This window comes from Falco cherrug, unplaced genomic scaffold (assembly GCF_023634085.1).
Source record: "Falco cherrug isolate bFalChe1 unplaced genomic scaffold, bFalChe1.pri scaffold_41, whole genome shotgun sequence".
Lineage (NCBI taxonomy): Eukaryota > Metazoa > Chordata > Aves > Falconiformes > Falconidae > Falco > Falco cherrug.
The window spans coordinates 466285-493667 of NW_026599482.1; the positions used below are offsets into that span (position 1 = coordinate 466285).

General features: G+C 53.7%; 1 pseudogene; it reads left to right on the forward strand.

Moving 5' to 3' along the window:
- Positions 1–27383, forward strand: part of LOC129735136 (hydrocephalus-inducing protein homolog) — a 94003-nt pseudogene that overhangs the window by 33520 nt on the left and 33100 nt on the right.

Sequence of the window (27383 nt, forward strand, 5' to 3'; positions counted from 1 at the left end):
CAGCTGCAAGGAGACCGCCGGCACCGGAGTGGGTGTTTGTGGGTGCAGCAGCTTTTGGACCCTGTGAGGATGCTACTTAGCCCCATATAAATCTTGCACCTTGTGTTGCGCCTTTCTGCTTTCTCCTAGGGATTTTTAAAAATGCGGGTGAATTTCCATTGTAGTAGATGTTAAGGAGCTTGAAGTTTCCTCAGATTCTGAGGTTCTGTCAAATTCTGACAATTGTCGTCTTTGATTCTGTCCTTTATAGGAGCACAAGGAGGATGCTGCTGTGTGGTACTCCAGCCCTGTGCCGTGTGGGATTATCCAGCCTCACAGCTCGGTGGAGATCCCGTTTACGCTGGAAGCCCAGGCGATGGGAAGGCAGGACACTATTGCTAGTGTCTCAGTGTTTGGGAATGAAAGATCCCCGCTGGTGAGTGCTAGGCGAGATGCGTGCCTTTGTGTGACTCATCTTGGTGGGGCATAAAGTGTGCTGGGGTTCTGCCAGGGAAAAGGAGAAGGTCATAATATGTGGCTGGTGTGGACAAGGAAAGAAGGGATTCGTGGCATAAGTAACAGCTAATGCCTAGAGAAGGGTGGTGTCCTCGTAGGCGTCTGAGATGGTGTTTAATTATGGGCGTGTGAAGCGGGATAACAAGCCCAGCCTGAAACCCAGAACAATTCCTGGGTCTCTCGCGCTCCTGCATCATTAGATGAGCAGCAACTGCTGCTTCATTAGAACTTTTGTTCAGGAGCACACAGGGACATTGCTGCATGCCGCTAAAGCAAGGGCGGTGTAGGAGGCCGTGCTGAAATGATGATTTCTGTAAAGCTGGATTTAAGCTTTCGTGAAAGTCAGGTCCATCCCGCCTGAGAAATACCCATCATATCTCTTTGCCAAAAGCCCCATCCAAAGATGCATGAGACTCCACGCTGCTTGCATCTGGAGCACAGACTGGTTTGGTTTTTTTTTTTCCCTACCAAGCTTGGAAAGGGGTGAGGCGAAGCATTCCTGGACTAAAGCCTCCTACAAGGCATTGGCATTCAGGCATGTACAGCAGCAACAACAAAGTGTAGGCAAGAGAATGTTGTATGTGGTGTCCTGGCTTCCACTGGCTGAAACAGAGAACAAATTTAGTTAATAATTTAATTTTAGAACCTTTTTAATTTAAAAGGAGATTAACTTTTGAAGCAGCTGTTTTAAAATGTCTTGTCCTCTCTCTGAGCACAGAAGGGGATATCAGAGGATTCCTGAGAACCTGAAGCTTTCTGTAACGGAAAGGAAGGCTGACATTTTGAAAGCAAATGCAGGGCTATAAACTTTTTATAAAATGAATTGAAACGATGATGCCAAATCCCCTGGATGCCACTGATCATCTCAACCCCGGCTGCTGGGGATGTGCATGTAAACCAGTCAACAGCAAGGCCAGGCAATGCAGGCTTTGCAGGGAAGTCTCACGTTTGACAAAACAGTTGCTCGCAGATAGAAGGCATGCTTCCCTGGAAGAGGAGGGTTTCTCCCCACTGGAATAGCCAGTTGTTTAAATGTCACCTGGTTTTTGAGCTGCAGGTCCCTTGAAAAGCTTTTACCCTTGGGCTAACAATTTATAAATTGAAAGTTGACCTTACCTTAATCTTTTCTATTTGGCCGTGAACGTGTCGATGTTTTGCCCAAAGGGCGAGCATTTCAGCTGGAGAATCGTAGCTGTCCCTAAAGAAAGGACTAGATGCATTGCGTTTTCTATAGGTCTGTCTTCTGGTTGCAGTGCAGTTCCAGTAGTTCCCTGGTAGCTGACGCACCCAAAGCTTTCTGGGCTGGCAGAAGAGCTGGCTGTCTTGTTACGTGTCCTGCGCTGGTGGCAGATCCTACCCGTACGGCTGCAAGTCTGACCTTGGGAATCGCTGCAGCGTGTTCCAATAGAACTTCAAAGCTCGTTCTTGCCTTCGGCTGGGGTGCCCAGTGTCGATGCCTGGTCTTTACCACCATTTCAGGCGAAACGTGGTACAGATCTTTCATCCAGGTTGTGCAGAGTCCCTCCACAGCTCTGTTGTCGGGTATTTTGTTTGCAGGTGACCGCGTGCCAGCTTCAGTCTGGTGTGTGTCATCTGCATGAAGGAGCTGGTAAATCCCAGCCCTGGCGTTACTGGTGGCAAGGCAGCCTCGTGTGCCGCGGGCAGGGGGTTTGGCAGCTGACCGCTGTCAGAATAAGCGGGCACTCGAGCACAGCTGTCCACCAGGGTCAGATGCTCTTCGTTCCTAAGTGATCAAATGTGACATGACCTACCTGTTGACAAAGCCAGAGGTGCTGGGGGGTGGGGTGGGGTGGGGCGGTGGCTGGTGGCTGTTTCTGTAGCTGTGGCAATATTGCTGATGGCAGAGCTGCCATCTCTTCTTGCTGCCTTTCCCTGTGCCATGTTGCCTGTAACGCTGTTGCATGGCATTTTTCTTGTCCCTTTTAAGAACCCTGTAGACGAAGGGGTTGGGGTTTTTGAAGCCCTCTCCTTGGTGGTGAGGATGCGTCGTGTTAGTACACAGGCTGACAGAAGCCAGCTTGCCTGGGCATCCTCCAGATGTTGTTCTGCTCATTCCCAAAGAGCTCTGCCCTGCCTTTGCTGCTGCTGTCCTGCTGTCACCAGGAAGCTGAGCTGGCTGGCGAGGCGCAGCTCTTCCCTGCAGCTCCTCCTTCCTGGGAGCTTTGGGCAGCATCGCCCAGACATGCATCGTCGTGCGTGGCTTCAGTTCCTTATTTTTGAGGCCCCAGCCTTGGTAGGTGATTTTTTTTGGTGCTTAGTTGCATGCATCAGTGGCCTGTCAAGGGATGAGCATTTCTGGATGCTGCTGCTTCTGGCTGAGTTGGGCTGGTGATTCTGACAGCTGTCAATGCCACTTCCTTGAGCCAGACATCATTTAAGGTTGTACACGGTGGAGGCTGGTTTCTTTTTCGGTTAAATCGTACTCTGTGCCCTCCAGTGAATCATACAGCATCTGGTCAGCATTGGGAGTTTTATGCATTCAGATCCTGTTGAAGTGTTGAGGTGTTTGGAACCAGTAAAATCCACAGCAAGACTGGACAAATTCTCCTTGTTTTTAATGATGTGGGAAGGTGGTTTAGCAAAGGGATCCGTGTTCCTCCTCCAGTAGTCTGTGCCAGTTCTGCAAGGAGAAAGCTTTTTGGGTCTGACTGTCAAGAGGAAAAACACGGCTTGAATGATGTAATGAATAATTAATGCCTGTTATTCATGTCATACCGGCAATGCACCTAGGCACACATCAGATGTGTGCAGTAACTTGCACGATCTCTGCTCTGAAGAGCCTGCTTCGCTTCTGGCTTGTGCTGGTTTTCAGAGGTGCATTTTTGGGAATGTCAGAGAAGTAACTGTCCAAGTGTCACTGTGCAGCAGCAGCGGTCAGGGAGGTTTGGGGCTCGGCTGAGCAGCAGAAGGAGCGGGAGCAGGCACAAGGCAGAGAAAGGAGAGCTAACTGTGGAGGCGGTCTGGAAAGGAGAGCGTGGGACCCAGGGTTTCTCTGTCCCCTGAGAACGGGAGCTTGTGGCTTTCAGATGGAATCGCTCCCGAGCCTGCACTTGCCCCAGGCCTTCTGTTTCAGCCTTGCAACACTGAAAACTTCCAACAGCCGTACTTATCGCCCCGTCGAGGAGGAACCTTAGAGCTGTCTCATATTTTTTAACTTCCCCTGCTTTTCTTTTTTCTTTCCTACCTGCTTCCTGGAGCAGAATGTGTCTTTAGTGAGCGTTGGAGAAGGACCGGTTGTCTATGTGCATCCGAGGGAGATAAATTTCGGCAGTATTCAAGTTCTACAAGATGCGTCCAAAAGTCTCCACCTCTCCAATCAGGCTGTCATCCCTGCATCCTTCTGTGTAGAGATGGTAAGTATCTGTGGGGCTGTTTCCCAATGAAAACTGACTGGTCTGTAGCAGCCTGTGGCTTGATTTTTACATGCACCGTTTCCATATTGCTGTCTCGGAGAGAAAGCAAGGCATTCCGTCCCAACGCAGCGAGAGAAGCCTGGCTCTGGGGGCAGTTTTAGCTGGGGCACCCCTCAGTAAAGTAGACAGCTTGCATAGACGCTTGTGCAGAAAGGAGTCTGGATCATCTTTACAAGTTTTCCCTTTGTTTTCTGGAGGGTATTTAACGGAGAGTCGTGTCTTTGGAACTCTGAGATCAAGAGGCCCCTGTGGCCCTTTGCTCCTGGAAGGGCATGGATTTCCCGACACTTTCCCCATTAGGTCTGCGTTTGCTTTGTGTCAGACTGCTGTTTGTGACAGAGTCTGGGGTGTGAAGTTTGTCCTCAGCCTGCTTGTGGTGAGGTGAGTTTCACACCTGCTGGGGGCCCAACCAGCTGTGGTGTTGCACAAACATGTAACGGTAAGGGTTGTGTAGCTACAGGGTCTGTGGGCTCTGTCGCGTTGCAGAGCATCTCCGGGGGCCAGCCGCAGGGAAAGGCCGTTGAACTGATGGAGGCCGCAGCTGACAAGCTGCGTGGCAGGTGGCAGGAGGCGGTTGGGTTGCTGCCCTGGCGGGGGGGGCAGGGCTGGTGCAGCCAGGGAGGGCTCCGTGTGGAGGCTGGGTGGGATGTGCCGCTCACTGGAGGTGGGATCTGTGAGGGGCTTAAAAACAGGGTTGGGGGGAGGTTTGTTCTGCTCCACGCTAGGTGGGTTGGATTTGTGGAGCTGGTTCACCCAGGCCTGGCTCTGTGGGCTTGGTTGGGTCTGCGGGTAAAGCATCAGGCAGCGTGCGAGAGGCCAGGCTCAGCCTCCTGGGCCAAGGAGGAGGGGGACGAATTTCCTCCTTGCTGCTTTTCCAGCTGTTTGGGGGACAAAGGTAACCTCCAAGTGGGGGAGGGATTCCCAGGGCAGCTTTCTTTGAATCCACCATGAAAACCCACTTTCCATCTGTGGTGAGAGCAAGCCACCAGGGATGGCTGGTACTGGTGTTGAAATGATGGGTTTGCATGCCTGTCGCAGGCAGTGACCCGCAGAGCTGTTCGGGTCCTGCTGCCCCGGTGCAATGCCTCCCTCCTCCCCGGGCAGCTCGCGGTGTAGCCGGGGGGCTTGCAGGGTACATCTGCCCCTCCGTTGCCTCAGGGCCCTAACCCATGGGACTGGGCAATAAAGCCTGTCGTGCTTCACCGCCGTCTCTGCCAGTCCTGGGGCTGATCAGTCACTAGAGCAGTAATACGAGGCGGCTCAGGGACGGTTTCTTTGCCTGCAATAAAGACGGGCTCTGCTTGAGCAGTGGCTTGGACCAGATGATCTCCAGAGGTCTCGCCAGCCCCAGCCGCTCTGTGACTCTGTGTGTGTGATGATCCCCCCTGCTGACTCCACGGGGCCGAGTTCCCCCATGGTGAGCATCTCTGCTTTTCAGGGCAGCTGCTGCTCTCATGGAGGCGTGCCAGGAGGCAGGTCCTGGGAACCTGCTCCATCAGCCGCTTCACCAAGGGCTCTTCAGACAGACTCCGGGCACGGTGCTGCTGAGGCTGCCTGATGGGAGCAGCGCGGGCGTGGGCGAGATGTGCCCGAGCTGCGCCCTGGCCCTCAGCAGCTGCCTGCTCTGCTGCTCTTTTGCTGCCCCAGTTGAGGTTTTGCCCTTGGCTGCCTTACGCTGCCTGGCAGCTCCTTGACGGGAAGCAGAGGGGACTGAATAATTGTGGAGATAAAGCCTGGGATGCAGTCGGGCGTCAGGGTGACGCGCACGTGTCCACCTGAGAGCGGAGCAGGCTGGGCTGTGCCTTAGCCCAGCTGATGGGTGACACGGGCATCCTTCATTCCCCCGTGTCCCTGAACCCAAGCCTTGTGTCCTGTAAAGCGTCAAAGCCACTGCTTTGATTCCTGCTTGGAGGTTGCTGCAGGGGGGTGAGCCGTGATTTCCCTGTCTCCCATTTGTTGGCCAATCTGCAAACGGTGGCTGTGAGGCTCAGAGATCATGGTCTCCACTTGAAAGAGCGAGTTATTGACTGAAATTTTCACAGGAGCGTTGCATCGGGAATGTTATGCGCACTGACCGGCAGCTTGACGAACTGAATGAGGTTAATTTGAGGGGCAGCAACAGGGCAAACGAAAGGCTGGTGTCTTGTTTGAAACAGAAAAGGAAGATGCTGTAATGCAGATGGCCGTGCTGCCACCCCGATGGTACTCTTAACCGTCGAGTGATAATTGCTCTTCCTGTTAAGGCAAGCTTGCTGCTCGCTTTGGGGGAGACAAGATCATTACCTGAGCAAGCCAGGATGATTTGTGGTGAACTTCACTTTGGGACAGTGACTTCAGGAATTACTTGCAGTTCCCCTCAGGCACCAGCTTCCCTGTACCCCTCTCCTCTCTGCTGGGTGAGTTGTGTCTGTTCTGTTCTCAGTTGCAGGGAGCAGCAGGGAGCATCTCTGCCACCAGAAGAAAATAAATAAACCCCCGCCAAATCTGTGTGTTGAGATGGGGCTTTTTGGGTGGGAAGAGGGTTGTAGGGACTGCATACCTGCGTCCTCGGTTGGCTTATCCCTGCTTGCCAGGGTGTCTGCAGATCTGCGACCCTTGGGACCAGTGTGTCATCCTGTGCTCACCCAGTGAATCCTGTGTCTGTCGGGTGTGCTTTTCCCTGTCAGATTGCTTTCCCAGCTGCCAGGCAGCCCAGCCTGCTAGGGAATCCTCTGGATCCAGCGAGGGGGGGATTTGTGTCTGTCTTGGGTAAAAAAAGACTGGAGCAATGGGTCAACATGAAGGAGCTGTTGCAGCTTAGCTGGGGGCTGATGTAACCTGCTGATAAAAGTGGCTGTTTCTCCTCCTTGCTCCGCTGTCATCTTCTTTTCCTGCCTCCCTAAGTGCCTGATTTTTGCCATATTGACAAGTGCCAAAGGCTTGTTATGGATTGATGGAAGTGTTTGCTCTCCCTGCAGAAAGGAAAAAGCATCGTTCTTAGATCATTTCCTACTTGTTCTTTGTCATGCTGTCTTCTCAGGGATCTTTTGTGTGACTGCTAAGGTTGACATCTCTTGGCATCACAGAAGGCAGCTGCGTATCACGTCTCTGTGATCAGGAAAGAAAAGACAGGCCTAGGGTGTAATTTTTCTTAATCAGTGGCAGCTTTCTTCTGCCTGCATAACCCCCGTGCTGGGTCTGTTATGTGCTACCGCAGGGTGGCAAATGGTTTCCCAGTGCCTTGTAACGAGGAGGAGACAGAAAAGCTTCCTTGGGGTTTCCTCTTCTCATGACAGTCGTAATGCGGGGTCCTGTCTCCTTCAGCCTGAGCCCTGAGCTCCCGGATCCAGAGCCCTGTGCTCCAGGTGAAGCTTGCTGCTGCCTGGTTTCCAGCAGTGCTTGTACAGCCAGCTGGGTTGTCTTCAGGAGGGTGCCTGGTGGCTCAGTGCAGATCCCCGTCTGCGTTCCCGGGGATGAGCTGCTGCCACATTCAACTGGAGCTGACCTTGCAGCATAGACCAAGATTTCGTTGGTTGGTTGGTTTTTTTTTTAAAAAAAAAAAAAAAAAAGAAGCTGTACCTGGTTATCTTGTCACTGGGATTCGCTGTGGATAACTCCATGGATTTTTCAGGCAGCGTATAAAGGCTCTTGGTCAGGTGCGGTGTAAGCAAGGGCAGAACACGCAGTTCCCATACTCTCTGCTCCCCTGTAGTGCAGGATTTGTTTCATTTACTAATTTCATTGCTTATTCCCTCAAGCTTTTGATGACATTGCTTTTATTAATGAAATGGCCATATGGAAAGACCGCAAAACACGGAGATAAACTTCCAAACAGTGCTGATGCTGCTTTAGTGACTCTGTTTCTGGGTCTGGCTGACGGGCGATTCTGTTGCTCTCTGAGCAAACCGTGCAGGTTGCGGGCAGTGAAGGCTTTGAAGAGCACATCAGCATTGTCTGCAGTTCTCCCCAGCTACTCTCGCTGAAGTCGGAGCAGACTTCAATCAGCAAGAGGATGGTTTTCAAATCTACTGTAAATCACTCCCCCTGCCCCCAAAGCAGCTGAATAATTGGCCAGCCTGTCAGTGTTTGCTCATAGTGAGACAGAGGCAGACAGTGCTGCGCCCTTCTCATGATATCTGCAGTGCTGTTTAGAAATTAGGGTTAAATTAACTTTCCAGGGTACGGGCAGCACTAGCCCTGCATATGTGGCCTCTTCCAAGGTGAGCAGAAGTTTTGAAGATGGATAGGCTTAACTCTTTCCTGAGCTGTCCCACCAGAGCCTCATGGTGCTCCAAAAGCTCACCTTTAGAGTGAAACCCTTGGTTTGGCTTTAAAGGCTGTGTTTTGCTTATACACAGCGGTACCAGTTTGTGCATTTCCACCCAGTTTGGTTTTGCCGGAGCCCTTTGTTGTAGCTGACAGGGCCTGGAAACACACAGCATCAGTTGTGAACAGGGCTCGTGGCCAGGAGCGTCCAGTCTCATGCTGGTGAGGGGTTGTACCAAAAGCTGAGGAAGGTAGAAGGCTGTTTCCCTCCCAGTGTCACTCAGGCTTAGGTCCAGGGCACGTGGGCCTTAAAAGGGGGAGCAAAGGTTTGGAGGAGACCTTGGAAAAGGTGCCTGAAACCTGGCCTCAGGGAAGAGTTTGGATTTTATGGCATCCGCTATCTTCTATGGGTTCATGGTCTTTCAAAATTGCTGTGTTTCAGTAATGGAAGAAATTGTTACTCTGCTCATCTAGGAGAAGGGAACTTGTCGCATTGTGCTGCACCCGCTGGCCAACAGGGTTCAAGAAGGGTAGAAGTCTTCAAGGCAGTTACGCTGCTACAGGCCAGAGTGACTCAGCTGAGCTCTCTTCCCAAGGGAAAAGCCGGAGGATTTTGGTTGTTCAATCCTGTGCTTGGCAGCAGCTGGCCAAGCCGTGTCCATGTCCTGGCTGGAGAGCCCCAATGTGCAGAGTGGTGGCACTGGTCTCCCCAGCCCAGCGGGGAGGGCAGATGGGACCTGGAGGGCTGAGCAATGGCCAGGGGACACAAATGGAGACAAGCTTTGCTGGCTCACTCAGCAGCTGCTGTTAGCTGAAGCAAGTGTGACAAATTGGGCTCCGTTGTCGGTGGCAGTGAGTGCCACACTTTAATTCTTTTTTCTTTTCTTTTTTTTTTTTCCACTGGCTTTAGAAGCTCTGCCTCGATTTCACAAAACTTCTCCTTGCTGGTGCTCTGGGGCAGAGGCTCAACCAAAGCGGTCCCCCTGCTTTTGCCGAGGAGATGCTGGTGCCGAGGTGCCAGGAGGAGGCTGGTGGCTGGTGGGAGCATCCGGCCAGCCTTGTGCTCTGATCCCCACCCTGTGGGCCTTAGGGTGCTTCTGGGCTCTTTCTGCCACTGGCAGTTTGTGCGGGTGAGGAGTCACTCTGCTATGAAGAGCACAGGCTCCCGCCCCTTAGGACAGCTAAAGCCCCTGGGACAAGGCTCCGTGCGCAGCTGATGTGGTGGGGGGTTATTTCCCCTTCGTGCGTGACCCCCACTGGGGGCGGTGGATCCGGCTGACGAGGTGTGAGCGCTCTCTCGCCAGAGCTATGGCTTGGTAAAGTACAGCTGCATTTTTCGTGTTGAGTTCTGCTGCTTCTTCCACTCGTGCAAGGCTGGAATGACCAGATGGCTTCAATTAACGGGCTCAAAGTAACTTGCAGAGGGCAGCGTGGTGGGTCCTCGGCCATCCCTTGGGGCAGCCATCCAGCCGTCCATCTCTGATGCGCGCTGATGCCCGCTAGAAGCAAACGTTGGCAGCTCTTATTCCCAATGAAATCTGTCCCAGGAGAAGCTAACGATCTCAGCGCTGAGCTTCTCGAAGCGGTTGATGCCAGCCCTTGCCTGGCACTCTGACTCTGGCGTCCAGTGGTGCAGGCTCCTGCAGGGACAGAAATAGCTGCTGTCTTTGTCTGCCCAGCACGTGCAGCTATTGCATCGTGTCCTGGAGCATTCACGCCTAAGCAAGGAGCAGGGATCTTGTCAGAAGTTAGATTTTTGCCTTCAGAGCAGGGGGATGGATGCTTTTAGCGTGTTCCCAAGGGATTTCTTGTCTCTGGGACACAACCTGGACCGGTGTAGGCAGAAGCTGACCTAAAAACCTGAGCGGAGCTGGTCCGGCAGAGCCTTTTGGTCCTGGCAGGTCTCCTGTTCAGCGGTGCACTGTGCTGCCCCTGGGACCCACACCAGATGCTAACGGAAAGGATGAGGATGCGATGCAAATCGTGCTCCTCCGGAGTGGGCTGTTGGCCTGGCAGGGCACGGTGGGTCTGCGCTGGGTCACCCTGGGACACTGCGAGTCTGGCTCCATCGAGACAGCCTGTCATTGTTCCTCAGTAATAGTTCCTTGGGTACAACTTACTGCGCGGCTTGTTGCCAAGCTGTGATAAATGAGCTTTGTCAGATAGCAGACTTGCAGATTCACCTCTGGAGCAGAGCTATCGGGTCTCCTTTTCAAGCAAGCTGCTCGGTGTCAGCGTGAATCGGAGGAGAAGTTGTACATTAACGTCAGTGAAAACCTAACGCCCACTGGCTCGGTGTGAATGAGCTGGCTGGGTAGCCCTTGGCTGGCGGCAGCGCAGCCGATGCCTCCGAGGCCGGCGAGCAGCTGCAGGGACCACAGGGGAGGGTTGGTGGGAATCCTCCGTGGTCAGTGAGGTCCCAGTGTTTACCCCGTGGCAGCCACCTGCCTCCATCCCAGTCTCGTCTTGCTTTTTTAAAAATTTTTTTCAAGACTCTTTTTTTGAAGCCCTAGAGGACAAATTAAATGGAGCTGAGTGTATAAATGTTGCTGGTGCCTGGAATCGTTTTGATGCCTTTGGCACGCTCCGTTATGGGATGCAGGCATGCAGCCCTGACCTGCTCTACGTGGAGGGCACAGCCAGCCTAAGGAGTTAGCGTAGCGGGAGCACCTACGCTTGCTGCTGGGACCCTGAATGCTCAGCAAGTTACCGCTTCCCTGGCCTCCAGCTAGCCTTCACCTTGTCAGCAGAGGTCATTTTGGGGTGTTATTTTAAATGTTTCTGTGACTTCAAAGTGCTGCTTGGTTTTCTGCTGCTCTTCTCCCTTGGGCTGGCTGGTGTCCTGTTAGAGCTCAGAGCTGCCAGCCCGCCGGACAGAAACTCGAGCTAACTTCACCTGGATCGAGCACTTGCTTTTATCATGTCAGGCCTCTGAGCACACCGTTGTTTTCTATTTAAAGGAAAAAAAAAAAAAAAAGAAAAGGAAAGTAACCCTCTCCTCGACAATACTGTAGAGTTTTGGATGAGTGGTGCCTGTCATCCCAAACACAGCGCTGAACTGTGATGCATGTAGCACTGATGCTGTGACGGACACTTGAAAGCCACGTGTCTGCATCCCAGTGCATTTCCTGCTGGCCCAGGAGCACTGCGTGCATTTCTCTTCTGCGAGCTTGCTCCTTGTGAATGTGGCTTTAGGTGGGCTGGAGGGGTCCAGCGCCTCTGTTGCCCCATCCGTAGAGGGAGGCCCGTGAGGACCCAGAGGAAAAGAGTGCTTGGGAAGCCCAGGCCATGCCCACAGGGCACATGTCTTGTGGTTTTCTTTCTGCTTCTTGTTTCGCTGCCCTGCTATAAACACTTAGAGCTGACTTTGCCAAAGCAGAGGGCCTTGGGGCACCTCACTGCAGGTGATGATTCATGGGAACAGAGGGCTGCAGCCCTTGAGGGGCTGTTGAGAAGCCTGACTCTTGGGAAAGAAGACTTTGGGGTTTCATCAACCGCTTTTGCAAAGTTATTCTTTGGGGTCTCAGCAGTATCCCCCAGCCGTGTGGCTGCGGCGGGGGGACTGGAGCAGTCCTGGCTTCCTCTGGCCTGGAGCCTTTATGGCAGAGCTGGCCACCGTTGTCGGGAAGCCAGGAGATATCAAGTGGCTTCCCTGGGTGTGCCCTCCAAGAGGGAGGCTGGAGGGACAGTAGCATTCTCCTGAGGGTGAGCATCCCTTGGGTCAGACAAAGCTGGGTTAACAAAGTGAGTCTGTTAAGGGAGGGTAAAACAGAGGTTGTATGAGCTCCTGCACGGGTGCTGTTTCCAGGCACTGTAGCTCAGAGTTGGGGAAACGAAGCCTTCATGGTTTTTACCCTCATGTCTTTAATCCTTTTCTGCATCCCGCAGGAGACCAGGGTCCATGGTTTCCATCCTAAGTTACTGTTTGGCTCATCTTACAGGCTGGCAAACGCTCGCGCTGGAGGATTGAACCCAGTAAAGGAGTGATCCCCCCCGAGAGCGAGGTGTCTGTGGCCATCATAGCAAACTTGGACGACACCGAGAGATTTGAGGATGAGGTGAAGGTGTCCATAGAGAACAGCCACACCTACGTCATCCCCGTCCAGGCTGTCGGCACGGGCACAACGGTTGTCACCGACAAACCCATTGCTCCGGAGCTCAACTTGGGCCTCCGCTTCAGGTAGGGATCTCTCGGCTCCCACTTCCCACGTGGGCTCGGCAAGGAGTTTTGCTGTAGTCCTTCAGGCTAGTTGTTCTTCAGTGCTCGAGGTCCTGGCTCTGCTTCACCGAAGCCACAGGAACTCCTTTAGGAATGTTCTATGGCCATTTCAAAGTCGTTAGATACCCTCAGAAGCTACCAAAATGGAAACCAGTTGCTAGGTTGTCCCTGACTTGTCTTTAGTTGGAATATGTTTATTTCCATACTTTATCAAAGAATGAGCTGGAGGAAAACAGCAGGTCCCAGAAGCCTCCTGCTGGAAAATGCTACAAGTATAAACATATTTCTGTTTGCAATAACGTTGCTTACCTTTCCAGTCGCTATGGTCTATTCTCTCGCAAGAGTGGAAAACCTTGGTGGTAGCTTGTTAGCAACTCCTCGACTGAATTAATGGTGCTGGTTTATTTCCCTTGTGCCTGGGAGTCCTGCAGGAGCTGCCGAGTTTCTTTGCCCTGTATCATCCATCAGTTTGCTCGTCTTCCCCGGTTCCCCGGCTGGGCCGCTCTTTAGAGGCGCTAGCTCTTCCCTCGTTTCCCCCGCCCGCTTTCCTTGCGGTCTGCCAGCACTGCGGCGGCGGCAGCCCGAGGCAGAAGCGAGCGAGGGTGCCTGCAGGAGCAGCTCTGAGCGGGAGAGGAGGAGAGGTTGGCTGAGGTTGGGTGGGATAAATTGCGTGTGCTACCTGAAAGAGCTTAGCTCGGGAGGGGGCATTCGCGGATCCTAGTGCGTGTGTCTGAAACTGGCTACATTCTTATAAATGGGAGAGAAAATAAGCCTTTTCAAAGCGCTGTTGCTGTCGGAGTCCTCTTGAGACGAGAATAATACTCTTCTCCAAGTGCCTGTTCCTTTTGCTGGCTGCAAAGAGGCTCCACAGTGCTCTGATACCTAAATTTTGGGCTAGAAAGAGGAGGTTGATGCTGCCTTAAGCATTTAGGCTAGATTAGTGGGGTGGGGTGGGGTGCTGGGGTGTGTTAAATGTGCACCCACAAGCCCCCCAGGTAAGCAGGGACATTACAGGGAGATTGGCACTTGGCCAGCGTGCCCTGTGCTCTGTGCAGCCACAGATGGGCTGCACTGCGGAGGGGAGAGTGTGGGTGGGATTGCTGTCGTCGTCCTCTGCCCCCCTTCGTGTCTTTGCCCGCAAGCTAGTTGGGAGCCGCCGTTGTCAGCGGGTGCAGAGCTGCCACCAGGTGAGCTGGGGGGACCCAGGTGACATCCCAGATGAGGTGGGCTTTCCCAGAGCCACAAATCAGGCATCTACCCAGAGCTTCCCCTAGCCTTCATCTGCCGCTGTCCACAACAGAAAACCGGTTCATACTAAGCCTTGTACACATCATTTGTAAAGTGTGTTTCAAAGACTCGTTTGTTCTAATCTGTCACTTCTGTGTTGGTGTTTAGCTGCTTGTGGCAGACGTGCATTTTGCAAGCCACGTGTTCTGTACCTTTCAAAAACCCAATAACTGTTGTAGGAACAATTCTGTTCCTGGTGGTGCTCAGATTTATAGAGGGTAGAATAATTATTCCACGCTGGCCTGCAGTTAGTGTTTCTTTACATAATGGAACCAATTTCCATGGAATATTCGTTTTGGTTTATATCTAGCTGTAGTGGTCAATCTCTTGTTGTCACTCCATTCCCTCAGCTGGTAGACCGGGTCTTGTTGCTGTGTTTGTCTTGGGCGAAGCTTATGCTGATCCTGCGTTCTCACAGTGCGTTTACCTTCCGAAGACACAAAACCATCTGCCCTGTTCAGCTGATGCGTTGGGGGCAGGGAGAGTTGGATGCTCCCTAAGAGATGGGGGAGTGAGGGGGGTAAGATGGGCCCCGACGGTGGGATAACTGGTGCCCAGATCTCCAGATGAGTCTCTGCACCCTGCCAGCTCCCCAGTAGCATCTTCAGAGGAAGCCACCTGAGGCAGCAGCTCCCCAGGGGCAGGTGAAATGGCAGCAGAGCTGTTCGTCCACCCACCTGCAGCCAGGGCAGACCAGCTTCGTGCCTGGTGCAGGGAGACCTGCAGGACGCACCTTGGGAAAACCCTCTGAGTGCTGAGCACCAAAGGGTGATGCTCTGCTCGCGAGTACCTGAGGTGATGGATCTTTGCGAAGCTTTTCCTTGCTGTACACAAACTGACCAGCTGCTGGATGCTGAACTTCGGGCCAGCCGAGGTCTGGCTTTGGCTGAAGCTTTGAGCTAGGTCAGCCTTTTCAGAGGTGGTTTTGTTGCTGGGCGTGTGGTCAGATAACGCCATCGGGGTGCTGAAGCTGGGTGACCGCTGGGAAATAGCAGCTCCCATAACGTTTTCCATCTCTGCTTGTCTTCTAGCTTTGATCGCTGCTGTTACCGTTTCAAGATGACAAACAGAGGACGACGCACCCACCAGCTGTATTGGTCAACAGAAGGCTTCCCCACGTTCACCCATCGTGACCGTCTCCGTGCCATCAGTAACACCAAGGGCACAGATTCCTCCCAGAGCCCCAAACCTGCCTGCCCTGTGTTTAAGCTTCAACCGCTGAGGACAGAGCTGATGCCGGGCAAGACTGTGGAGATGGTGCTGGAAGGCTCCTCCAGCACTCCCCAGGTGAGGTGCCCCACGAGGGCTGCGCCCTCCCCACCAGGTCACCTCCGCTGGGGCTTCTTCCGACCCCTTGACATTTGCCTTGGGAAGAGGAGCAAGCGCTTTCCAGAAACTGTTTTAATGCCACAAGTTGCCATGGCAGCACCGGCTGCTTTCCTTGCTGGCCGCCATCAGTGTTTCCATAGCCACCATAAACCCAGCTCGCTGGTACCAAAATGCGGGCTGAAGGGAATGTTGCTGCTTCAGAAGCAGAGGGCAGGTTACAGGGTGTCGTGTGCTGAGGCAGAAAGGAAGGGCGGAGAAAATAAGTTACGCTTAGGCTAGGAGCAGAGGCTGTAAATAAATGAAAACATGTGAGGTCATAGATCTGGTGAAAAGAGTGAGTTAAAAAAACCCAAGCACCAAACCTGTGAAGAGAGGGAGAGTCTGAGAGCAGCATCATTTTTCCTCTGTAGACAAACATGGGCAGAGGCTTGTCTAGCGCTGAGTCCTGGAGGAGAAAAAACAGTGCGTGCCAGCCCTGATGGTCAGAGTGACGTTCATCCACGTGGGAAAGTGTTCCCAGGGACCGTTATAATTGACAGCTTGACTTGTTGTCGGTATTTCCATACCAGCTCACCCCAGACTCTCAGCCAGCCTTGGTGTCCCAAGGGCAGCCGGGTCTGGCAGCACCCTTGGGTGGCAGCTCAGCAGGGTCACGGGGTGTTCTCCCCCCCCGGGCCCTTCTTTCCAGGCCAGGGGAAATCCAACTCTGCAGAGGAGCTGCCAGCTAACCCTGGTGTACATTCCTTGGCTCTGGGACCGCTGGGCCCAGGTGTTTAAGCAAATGTGGAATGAATCTTCATGAAGCTCCTGCTGTTCCTAATGATCTGAAAGGTGCTTGCAAGGGTTGCCTCAGTGGCAGCTTGCAGAAGGCTTGATCGCTCGCCTAGCTGAGTGCCCTCATAAATAGGATGCAGCATAACAAGAGGAGGGGGCTATTGAGGAGAGCAGTGGCTGTAAGTTGCGGCAGGAATAGGGTCCGTGGTTGGGTGGCTAGCAACTGCAGCGTGTTTTGTGGATGCCCTGCCAGCACCTGCTTGGGTGACGCGTGACTCTTGCATGCAGGTGGTGAAGGAGCGGCTGCTGTGTCACGCCGTGGTGGGGAGCAAGGCGGGGAAGGCACAGATAATGCAGATGGACGTCACGTGTGAGTTCGTTGATCCCGTTCTGCAAGTGTCTACCAGAGAAATCGCATTCCGGGTGGAGAAGGTAAGTCTCAGGATTGCATCCTGGCATTGAAGAGCGTGGCTGATGGCCGAAAGCCTGCGGGGTGTGCGTGCCTGTTAAACACGGGGGGACGGGGATGGTTAAACCGCTTCCCCAAGTCCACGGGGCTTCGGCTATCGATTCGAGCCAGAGCAAGCTTTGGCCGTTACCACGAGATGGTTCTACCACAGAGATGGTGATTTTGCTGCCCTGGGGTCGGGGACAGTCACAGCTCTGCCCTTCTCGAGGTGGAGGCAGGATCGAGCTGCTGCGCCAAGGGCACAGGTGAGGCAGTGGGACCCGCGAGCGCAGCGTGGCCGTTGCACAGCTGCCTTGTGCGCTGGGGCTGCTGGGGGAAGAGCCGATCGCTGCAGCTGAGCGATGCTAAACCCCTCCTCACCCTTCCTGAGGTGCTTTGTGAAGTAAGTGAGGGTATTCTTAGTGATGAGATGGTTTTCTGACTTCAGCAAAGTAAAGCTGAGATTGCAGCTGCTGCGCTGAGGGGGGATCGTAGCCACTTGTAGAGAGACACGCATTTGTGTAGTCAGGATGAAGGGAGGTTTTTGAGGCTCCTCCAAGGCATGGGGATGTCTGAACGCCGATCCTGCAGGGAAGCTGAGAAAAATGGAGCTTCCTGCCAATTCCTCAGGCTGGTGAAGGAAAACTGTCATCTTTTGTCTCTCTCTGCCTTCCCTGCTCTTGGCATGGATGCTCTTTGCGTTTCCCTCAGCCTCACCTCCTTCAAAGGACCTGCAGTCATCCCTCAGCTGCAGTGATGACAACACCGATGCAAAACAGGAGCCCTTTAGTCTCTGGGTCCTGACTCCTCCATCATCTTTCCCTCTCCAGTGCGGTGTCTGAAACAGAGAAGATTGTCCATTATTTAGTTTCTGTATTTTCAGGCCTCTCCTCTGGTTCCCAGGCTTCCAGAGAAGCACAAAATCCTGTGAGCGGGCGGTTCACTTAATGAGAAGCTTTTCAGCTGTTCCTGATGTCTGCCTGTGTTCTGCTTGATGCCCCGTGCTCTGGTTTATCGAGTGCTATGACACTGCAGCTGTTGGATATCGATACATCCAGAACTAGTTTCCCAACCGCTGCCTAGTTGATGTGAACCCTGCAGGAAGGCCAGAGCGATGCATAAGCAGGAAGAAATAGCTTAGGCTGAGCTTGACTGTGAGGCTACAGACACTTTGTCACTGGAGCAGGGACAGCAGGACACACGTTGCAACCAGACCGTTGAGGTTTCTAGCTGGCTGTTTGTGCGTGTAAATGTTCCAAGCTAACCTTAGGCTACTGCAGGCTCTCTCCTCCAGGCCAAATCCTGCTTGCTTTTCTCTTCTGACTAGCCATCCCTGCTTTTATGAGGCTCCTGGAGCCACTAAGGCTGTACGAAATGACTGGGGGTGAAAATCGTCTTGTGCCATTCTGCCCAAGAGAGGGTAAACTGGAGACAAGCGCTCTGGGTTCACTTTCTGCTTTTGACCTTGGTCAAGCAGCTGCCTCCTCTCAAGGTGCTGTTCCCTCGTCTGTATGTGAGACTGTTTCCCGGCCCCCTGGGGGATGCTGTGGTTTCTAAACGTGAAAAGCACCTGACGTTCTGAAAGAAAAACCTTGTAGAAGGGTAGAAACTAATACAGACAGTGAATAAGAGATGTGTGCAATTTTGGGGTTGAAAACTCTGAAATGCGTCGGAAGGGAAGGGAGGTGCGTGGCCACTTCGGGTTGTTTTTTTCTTGTCTCCTCTTTCTGTAGCTACCCAGTGACGTCCTCAGCCTACAGCATAAGCCTCTTTCTTTAAAAAACATGTCCTCCCTGCCGCTGGGCGTCGTCCTGGCCTTAGACCAACCCTTCCGAGTCTGTGATGCGGCCCGGCAGCCCCTCCCTGCAGATGTCCAGGTGAGCAGGACCTTCCCGCGGTGGGCTTTGAGGAGGAGGGATGTGGCGGTGCGTTCCTGTTGGGAGGTCCTCTGGCAGGGTCTCCTGTAGAGTCAGCAGTAGCCTGGCCCCAACTCAATCAGATCTGAAGCGAGCTGCTGGAAGAAACAAAAATACCCGAGTTGGGAAGATACTTCGTGGCTCAAAGCCATGAGGAGAAGGGAGCAGGCACCTAGGGCTGGGCAAGCCATGGAGTAGAGGTATCTCCCGGGACTTGCAGCAGCCGTCCTCAGCCAACCTCAAGAGCAGCTTGCTCTCTGTGAGGGCAGCTCTGCCTTCGGGAAGGCTGAGGATGCTCCTCCCACTGTCGCCTGGCACCTGCCCTGTCGGTGGTGGAAGGCGCTGGACATGGGCTCTGCTGGACACGCGCTGGTGGAGGTGCGGGCACCGTTCCTGTGCCGCGCCGGTGACTGGCCCCTGCGAGGCTGAGGCTGCCGTGCCGGTGCACTTGTGCTGTGAGGATAAAGGAGTTTCTCTGGAGTCAGGGCAGCAGCCCTGGCTTGCCGGAGTGCTGGTTCGGCTGTGTGTTTAGCACAGAGCCTCTGTGGGTCCAGAATTCAGTAGGACAATATTTATTTCCCCCTGGTATCGATGCAAAGCGCAGAAACGTGAGCCTGCAATAGTCTGACGAGAGCGTGGTGCTTGCAGTCAGGCACTCGCTGTAAAGAACGTGCAGGGTGGGCTGAGAAGCCCACGCTGAGGTCATGCTTTAAGACATTGACGTGTTCCATGCTATCCAGCCTTGGACTTCATTACGCTGGTGTTTGATCTTTTTAATCTCCTTGCAGCCAACGAAGCTGGAGGTAGGGGAGGAACGTCATTTCTTCATCGGATTTAACCCTGCTCACGAGGAGCGTCTGAATAGCTGGGTGGCAGAGAAGGCTCTGAAGATACAGCTGCTCGAGCATCCTCACGAGGAGCAGGTCACTGTTCGGGGAGAAGTCTTCTTCCCAAATCTCCAGTTCCAGACCATGGCCGTGGACTTTGGGTGCATCTTGAATGACACTGAGGTGGAGCGTTACATTGAGATGACCAACTGCAGCCCGCTTCTCGTCCGGTACCACTGGTCATTCCTGACGGGCGGCCACGCGAGCCAGCTGAGGTATGTGCACCGTTGCCCTCTCCTTGAAGCTCCTCTTCCTAGTGTCCTGTCTGTACCTGGCAAAGACCCAGGCTGTTTGCCTGGGATCTGGCAAGCAGCTTTCAACTCTCCCTGGTGGGAATAACACCTGCCAGCCGTGGTCAGGCTAGATGCTCAGGGAAAAGGTGATCTCTGCCGGTTGGACGCTGCAGGGGAGACCATGTTCTCCAGCCAAGCTGGGGCTGTATGACACTACTAACGCTTTTTGCTTAGCCCATACCCTGGAGTCCTGCTGTGCCTCTGGAGCTACAAAGCCACGCTTAGGCACGTGGACGGTAACATCACCGGTTTTCCATCCCTGCCGACCCTGTACGTTGTCATTTCATCCTAAGAGCCTACATAGGCGCTGCCACCAGAAGGACCTGCTGCTGCCCCGGTCCCTTGCTGCTGCTTTGCTGTAGCCCCCGTACTGGTTCCCCGGGAAGGAAAGCTGCTGTGGAGAGCTGTGCTCGCAGACCCTGGTGGCCTGAGGCAAACACCACCCTGGAGAAGGGAGTTTTTGTCTGTTAGCTGTTTTGTGAATGCGATGTGCAGTTGATTCAGCATTTTTCACCAAAACGGCAGGTTCTGCTGGGGCTGTAGGTCCAGCTGCAGGTGTCAGTGGGAGCGCTTGTCTGAGCATCCCTGGGAGGCAGGGCATCCAGCCTTGGTCAGTGGTTTCCAAGCCCAAGAGCACTCTTGCAGTGGTGCTGCAGCACGTCTATAAACACATTTCTAGCAGTTCCTCCCGCTGTGGCCTCTCTGCGTAGTACAGAAGTCTAGTCTGGGCGGTTTTAATGGCAGTAGCAACTGGTTTTTCCATAATGCCCTGGGAAACCAAGCAAAGTTAACCACTGCGCATTGAAGTGCTGCTGTTGCAAATAACAGAGATCATAAATAAACAGTTTTGTTTAGGGAGTTGGAATTTGGCTTAGAGGAGACTGGGCACTGGCATTAGCTATGGCGGTGAGGAGGGCTTGGGGGAGAAGCTGTGGACACTGGGGTAGCCCGTTCACAGCGGGGTCTTACCAGGGAACGGCCAGTCTGGTGTGGCCCTTCATGCGCGGCACCTTCAAGAACAGACCCTAAAATGCAGGGGAAAGTCTGCAAAAGCAGGTGCAAGGAGGTGGACAGGGAAAGAGTAACAGGGCTGTAAGCTTTGCTCGGAAGCCCCTGTCATCTCCTGGTAAATTAGATTAGGGTTTAATTACAAGCTAAGGGAAAAATCTAATGTTGATGGTAGAACAATGCATATATTTTATGATAACAGAGAAACACACACATTGGAGCAAAGCCTGTGTGGAATTAATTTCCTCTGGGGCCACTTATTGGCCAGTTGCCTGTTTGGGTGGGTTTTTTTTATGTTTTTTTTTTTTTTAGGGTTTTGGAAATGTGACTGCTGAATCAGTTTTCAGCTTTTAATTCCCCCATCTCCACTTAAACTAGCTTTGCTGGACCTGAGCCTGCAGGTTCTTCCGGCAGACGCTGAGTTACCCAGCTCTGAGTTGGTAGCAGCTGAGGGTCCTGAGCATCTGGCAGGATAGCTGAGCATCTGGCAGGATAGCAGCCCCTGCTCCAGAGGGTTTGGCATAGCCCCTTTGCTGGCTCGTTAGTGCTGTGGACGTTAGGACAGCTCCCTTTTCTGCTCTGCATGTTAATTCAGCAGTAATGTGCTCGCTCTGGGTCCCTCAGCAGACACCATGTGATTCTCCATGTCAGGGCTGGAAATGAAGATGGTCTCCAGGCTATTAACACCTCAGATGGCTCATTAAGAGCCCAGCAGAAGGGCAGCATGTCAGATATTATTTCTGGTCTACATTAAGCACTGTTGCTATTCTAAATTATCAGATCAAACTAACTTGGTCTGACATCGAGGGAATCAAACATCAGGTCTTGTGAAGGCGAGATCGATAGAATTGAAGCGTCCACACTTCTAACCTTGCTGGAGCTGATCGCCAGAGACTCCCAGCATCAATCAGACACACACATTTATTTTGGCCAGGAGAGAAAAATGTTGTTTCTCTGCCTGGACAAGACTATTTGTGCTTAAAGTGGGTTTGGTTTTTTTGTTTCTTCTAATTGTTCAACCCATTTTTTCCTCCTTACTCTTTAGTCACTGCTGCTACTTTGAGCAATCGTATCAGCAACACAGTCCAGCCATTGCTGTGCGGTTAGTCATTTCCAGGGCGTGCACAGTGACAGTTGGAGCTGTCGGATCTCACTGTAGTGATGTTGCTTCTCTGTCTCTGCGCTGCCTGGTCTGAATGTCAATGGGTGGTTCAGTAAATGCACAAATCTTAGCTCAGCAGAGGAATTTATCCTAGCAAAGAAATAGTCATCAGGGCATTGGGACAAAATGCAGTTTCTAGTTTTTGCTCTTGGCGAGGGCAGACCATCACCACCACCTTCCCCAGCTGCTGGCCATGTGGCCCAGCTCAAGCCGCGTGTTCCCACAGGGTGCACTGGGCAGGTTTTGAGTTTACTTCTGTATCACATTGTTTTGTTTTCAGTTGCAAACACCCTTGAGTTGTCTTGCTTGTTCCAAAGTCCCTTTTTAATCTGCGTCTGTTGGCCTGCAGGACAAATCAAAGTGCATCGTCGGGGTCCGTAAGCCTGTTTAGATGCCTCAGGGGCGCGTGGTCTCTGGTGCTTTGCCCTGTGACAGAGCTCGGGCTTTGTTGGGGGGCTTGTTTTCCCCCGGTGCTTTGGCTGTGCCGAAGGGATGCACCAGCGTGTGGTCCCTGGGGGCCTGGGCAAGGATGCCGGGCGTGTGGGTGCCACGCACCAGGGCAGCAGCCTCAGCGCTGTTAAAACTCCTGCATTTAATGCAAAGGGGTGGTGGCTCCTGGCACGTGTCCTTGGTGCTGGCAGGACCTGCAGGGACCTCGGGTCTTCAGATCACCGTTCTGGGGTGTCTGTCCTGCTGGTGGTGGCTCTCACACAGCCTGAGCTGGCAAGGTCACGTCATCCTGCCTGAATCTTCACGCGCAGTTTGCAGAAGCGTTGTGATTTCTAGCTCCTCTATTTTGGGAGGTGGGTGTGGGAAGTGGTGTGAAGCTGTGTCCTTAGGAGGCTCAGAAACCAAGAGACAGGCTGAGATGATTTTTTTCCTAATGTCTCAGCGGTTCGGATGGTGGGTGGCACAAGGCTGTCCTGGCCCTAGCAGGAAGGACTCTTCTCTCCCTGCTGTCAGTGTGCCTGTGCTGCCATTGAATCCCCCCTGTTAATACCTGGATCCATTTTGTCTCATCTGACGGGTGGTCAGGTTGGGTGAGACGGACACAGGGGGGTTAACACCTTGCTGTCAGCCCCTCCAGCCCCAGGCTGACCTGCTTATGTCAGGAGGCTCCTCATCTCCGCTCCAGCGTGCTGGTGGAGGCACTTCCGCAGCCCTTTGGCCCCTCTGCTTTGGGGCTGGTCCCTTCTGCAGGTGGAGGAGCCGCTCTCTGCTCCTTGCCTTCATCCCTGCGTTCACAGCCTTGCTCTGAAAGTGCTGGAGGCTGCCCAGAAGGTCCTGATTCTGAGAAAGGGTTACCTCAAGCCTGGGCTGATGCCAAACATCTCATCATCTTGCCCTTCTTTCCCAGGACCAACCCCCTTTCCTTCAGTGCCAGGAAGATGTCGTGTCATAGAGATCAGCTTTCTGTTGACACCTCGGGTTCCTCACTCCCTTCCTTTTCATGTGATGCTCATTGTTGTTCGTTTTGACTTTCCCCCACTGGAAAGAGTCCCTGGCTGTGCTGCTTCACGCTTCGCCGCAGCAGGACTTGCTAATCGCATCATCTCCCAGCGCTGGGTCCCAGAGGGCTTCTACTTTAGAGGGAAAAATACTGTTGTTGTCTAGGCACCACGGTCTGGTGAAGTTGCCTCAAACCGTTCTGTAGAACTAGAGGTACCTTAATAAATGATTATGGATTTTCCATCTCGGGGGTTTCCCTCTCCTCGGGAGCTGTTACTCAGCCGCAGTATTTATCACGAGCCACTCTAAGAGCTGCGGTTTCATTTCCTCACCATGTGCATCGTAGCGAGCGGTTCTGGGACAGCTGCCGCGATGACGGCCGGACCCAGGCGCCCAACGGGTGCGTGGGCTGGTGCGTGGCTGGAGGGTGTTGAGGTGCTCCTCTTGGTGGCCTGACACTGTGGGCATCTCCCCTGCCACCAGGGAAAGGTAGCGTGCAGCTGCAGGCTGCCCAAAAGCACCACTGTCCCAGCTGAGCTGGATTTATCTCATCCTTACGGAGCTGCCCAAGTCAGCGGCCGCTGGAGGTGTCGGGCAGTTTGGTCGCCCATCAGGGCCCCCCAACATGCACCCGGGTGCCTGGGCTGAGAGGAGCAGAGGTTGCGTGGGTGGGACCGTAGGTGGGCGATGCGCTGCAGGGCTGAGCGAGCACCTTCATCCCCTCCAGCCCTGGTTTGTTCTTCCCCACGGACGGTGCCGAGCTGTTGCTCGGGGTCCCCGTGGCGTCCCAGCAGCAGGCGGAGGGAGGGCTGTCAGGGGCTCACCTGGGCCAAGCCGTGTTCTTGCATGTCGCTGTAGGGAGGGCAAGTCAGGCGGGATCTCTTCCGGGTTATGAAGAGCAGAGCCTGTAATCCAGAAATGAAAACCAGCCTTAGATACTAAAGACAAATCTTTGTTTGGAGCCCGTGGTTCAAGGCACTGAATTCCCAGCTGTAAAAAATGTGCCGTGTTTGACGGCGGGGGGAACGCTTACGACTAGGCACAGCGGCAGGTAGGCATGGCCTGAGCGCGTCCCTCCACGTGGCGTTGGAAATCCAAGCAGAGCTACTGTGAGCACCTGCTGCAATTTCATACAGGGACCATAGTCAGAGTCACTTGGGAATTCTGAAAACGTTAACTCATATGCTTTTTACTGGCTGCTGTTGCTCAAAGGGTAAACTCGGCTCTGTTTGCAAAACGAGCGGTTGAACTGCTTTGCTGAACCATTTGCCAAATTTGTCCTCCAACAGTTTGTGTTTAGAAACTGCTGGGGAGGTAATGATGGCATCAGGACGTGCCACACCGGTTATAAGCTCGTTTCAGCAGAGCTGCAGCCTTTGTGGCGCGAGGTGCGGTTCGAGCTGCTGTTTTGCAGCCAACGAGTACCTGTGGCACGGCAGGGAGCTGAATCTCGGTGTCGCGATTGGAATAGATTGATTAAAAATGACCAGCGTTTCCTTCCCCAAAGTACTAATCGCGGCTGCTTTGGTGCTCATCGGGGATCAATGGGCTGTTTAATTGCGAGTCTCTGCCTGGAGCCGCTTGACGTGTCTTCCCGTGTTCCTTGCGTGTGCGAAGGTGTCCCGTGCTGGGCTCGTGCCGGCTCTGTCGGGGTTCAGGCACAGCAGGCGGCGGGCTCCGTCCCTGCTCCTGCCATCGCCGCTGCTGGTCCTGACCCGCAGCTGTGCGTAACCGCCCAGGGGAGAATTCAGGGTAAATACCTAGAAGAGCTGAAAACCTCCTTGCGGCGCTGGGTCTGTGCTGGCGCATCGCCATCCAGATCTGCCCCTTTGTGTCTCAGTCCCACCTTTTTGTGCAGTTTGTCCTTTTGTCTCCCTGCAAGGTGTTCACCTCTGATATCTGCAGTTCCTCATGGCAAGCAGTTGCCACTGCTGGACCAGCGTTGTCCCTGGGCAGCCCCCAGCATTGACCTGCTGCATCCTGGTTCTGGAGCTGCCAGGTCGGATCCATTCCTGGGCTGGCGGCACCAGTGCCCACCCAGGGGCCACGTCCTGCCAAGGAGCTGCTTGTCCAGGTCTTCCTCCCTCCTACTGCAGCTTCATGATTGAAGTTACGGTTTCTTCCAGGTTCAGCCCTCCAGCACCTAAACTGTTCATCAAACCCCAGCCACCGAAGGAGGAGGGAGCCTGCTCGGAGCACTCGGCATCTGCAGAGAGCAGTGTCAGTGATGGATGCGTAGAGGAGCCAGCTGAAGCCCTGGGAGCAGTGGGGGATCCTGCCCAAGAGCCAGCAGATGCAGAGGACTCCCTGGAAGCAACGGTAGATTTTCTTGTACGCTCACTGTTTTGCGTTGCCTCCCCCAGCTTGCCACCAAAAAGCCGTGCTGGTGCCAGCGTAGCGTCCCTTTTTTGCTGCCCTGCTGCCATGTGCCCTGAGAGTGGGCTGGGCAGCAGGGCCAGCAGCTGGACACGGGGCTTATGGGGAGGGACAAGTAGGGTAGTGTTGTTTGGAGAAGCCCATTCAGGTCCTCCTGACCTGTGGTGAGGTTGGGGTTTTTTGGCTGGGTTTTTTTTGCACTGTGAAAGGAGGGGTTTTACCTGCACCGTGATGTGGAGGCTTCCAGTTCCCTTCCTCTGTCAAGCCCTGCCCAGTACTGGTCTCCATGTACCACCTTCTCAGCCCCAGCTAGAGCCACCCGTTGTCACGTCTCTGCCTTCGCCCGAGCCCCGGTATTGCAGCGATGGCCACAGAGCTGCCTTTTTATAAATGGAGACTTGACAAAGTTGCTGTCTTTTCCTCTTAGTATGGGAAACAGCCTTTGGTCTGCTGACCTTCCTGGTGAGCCTCGGTGCTTTGGGGCTTGGCCTCGGTGCTAGTGGGAGCTGATGGCACCTTTTGCTTCGCGTGGGACAGAGGCTGCTCCTGGGGCAATAAAAAAGGATATAGGAGAGCACAGGAGGTTCTGAAAGTGCCGGAGTTGGTGTCAAGTTCAAGGAGGGGGGTCGCACCTGCTGACATCTAAATATCAGTGGTTTTAATGTTGTAGCTCTGCACGTGTTTTCTGAATCAGGAAAAAGGATACCTGGTAGGCATAAAGAATAGCGCGGCTGAATGTTTTCAGATAGAAGCATGAAATCATTTTTGTGCCCTGCTTTGTTGCCATGTATGCGCAGATAAAGCAGGGAAATTCAAGGGGATATGGCTAGGTAGGATCCAAAATTGCTTCAAAGGATACATCTGGGTTGCAGCGTTGTCTTCTGCTTGTGTCACTGTATCAAGGCAATGTCCATGTAGCCTTCCTGGGGAGGTGGGAGACCATAAGCCTGGGAAAGATGTGGGTTAGCGTCTTTGGGCATATGCCCTTGGCAAAGCTTTGCAGGCTGGAAGATGTGGAGACAACAGAAAGAGCACTGAGATGTGAGAAGGCTCAGCCCTCCCCAGTGCTTTATCTCCTTGGAGAGATGTAGCCTCTGGTTAGGCCTGAGGATGTGCTGTACATACCCTGCCCATGTCAGAGCCCCAGCGCAAAGCCCTCCTTCATGTTACCGAAGCAGCAGGTATTCTTAAACTTCAAGAGCAATCACAAAGCCCTTGCTTATAAATAGGGGTCAGAAGCCCAGGGACGAGGTTCCATTTAAAGGATGGCACCTCTGAGGTTAAACACCAGCCCTCAGCTGCTGCAAGGCAGAAAAACATCTCAGCTGCCTTTTCCAGGATGGTGTTATTCAAGAGAAATGGCGATCCTCAGCCCTCCGGCACTGACGAGTGCACAAGGGGAAAGCTAAGCACCACCTGAAATGGGACAGCTGTGCCAAGGACTTCTGAAGTCCTTATTTCCCCTTTTTGACACTTCTCGCTTGCAGCTGCATTCCTATTGTTGTCATGGAGAACCTGAGCTGTCCAGGGGTGGGGTGTTTGGTGCGTTTCTTGGGCAGGAGTGAGCAAAGCTGGGGTGGCATGAGGGTGCAACGTGCCCTCGAGGTCCCTGCCAGGACAGGGTGCTGGGAGCACCCCGCTTCCTCGTGCAAGCCGGTGGGTCCGAGCCCACCTGCCGGTGTGACACGGGCTCCACCTGCACCTCGTGTCTCATCCGCACGGGTCTTGGACCCACACTCGGCTAATGGCACAGGCGTCCCCGTACTTGGTGTGTGCCTGTGTCCCATCTTAGCTGCTCTTGGCTCGATGAGGCGGTGGAGCCTGCAGCACAGTGATCCCCCTCAGCCCAGCCAGCTGCCTCCTGTAGCCCATGGTGCTTGTTTTCCAGCTGCTGCCGTCCGCTGCTGTGGATCTGGAAAGTCGGAGGCCGGTGAGGACCCAGGAAAGGATGCGGTTTGTGGAGGTGGAGCCCCTCCCCTCGGGAGCGGAGGAGGTAAGTGGGCATCTGTCTCACTTCCCCGTTCCCAGCGTGGCAAACAGTTACGTAGCCCCTGCTGCCAC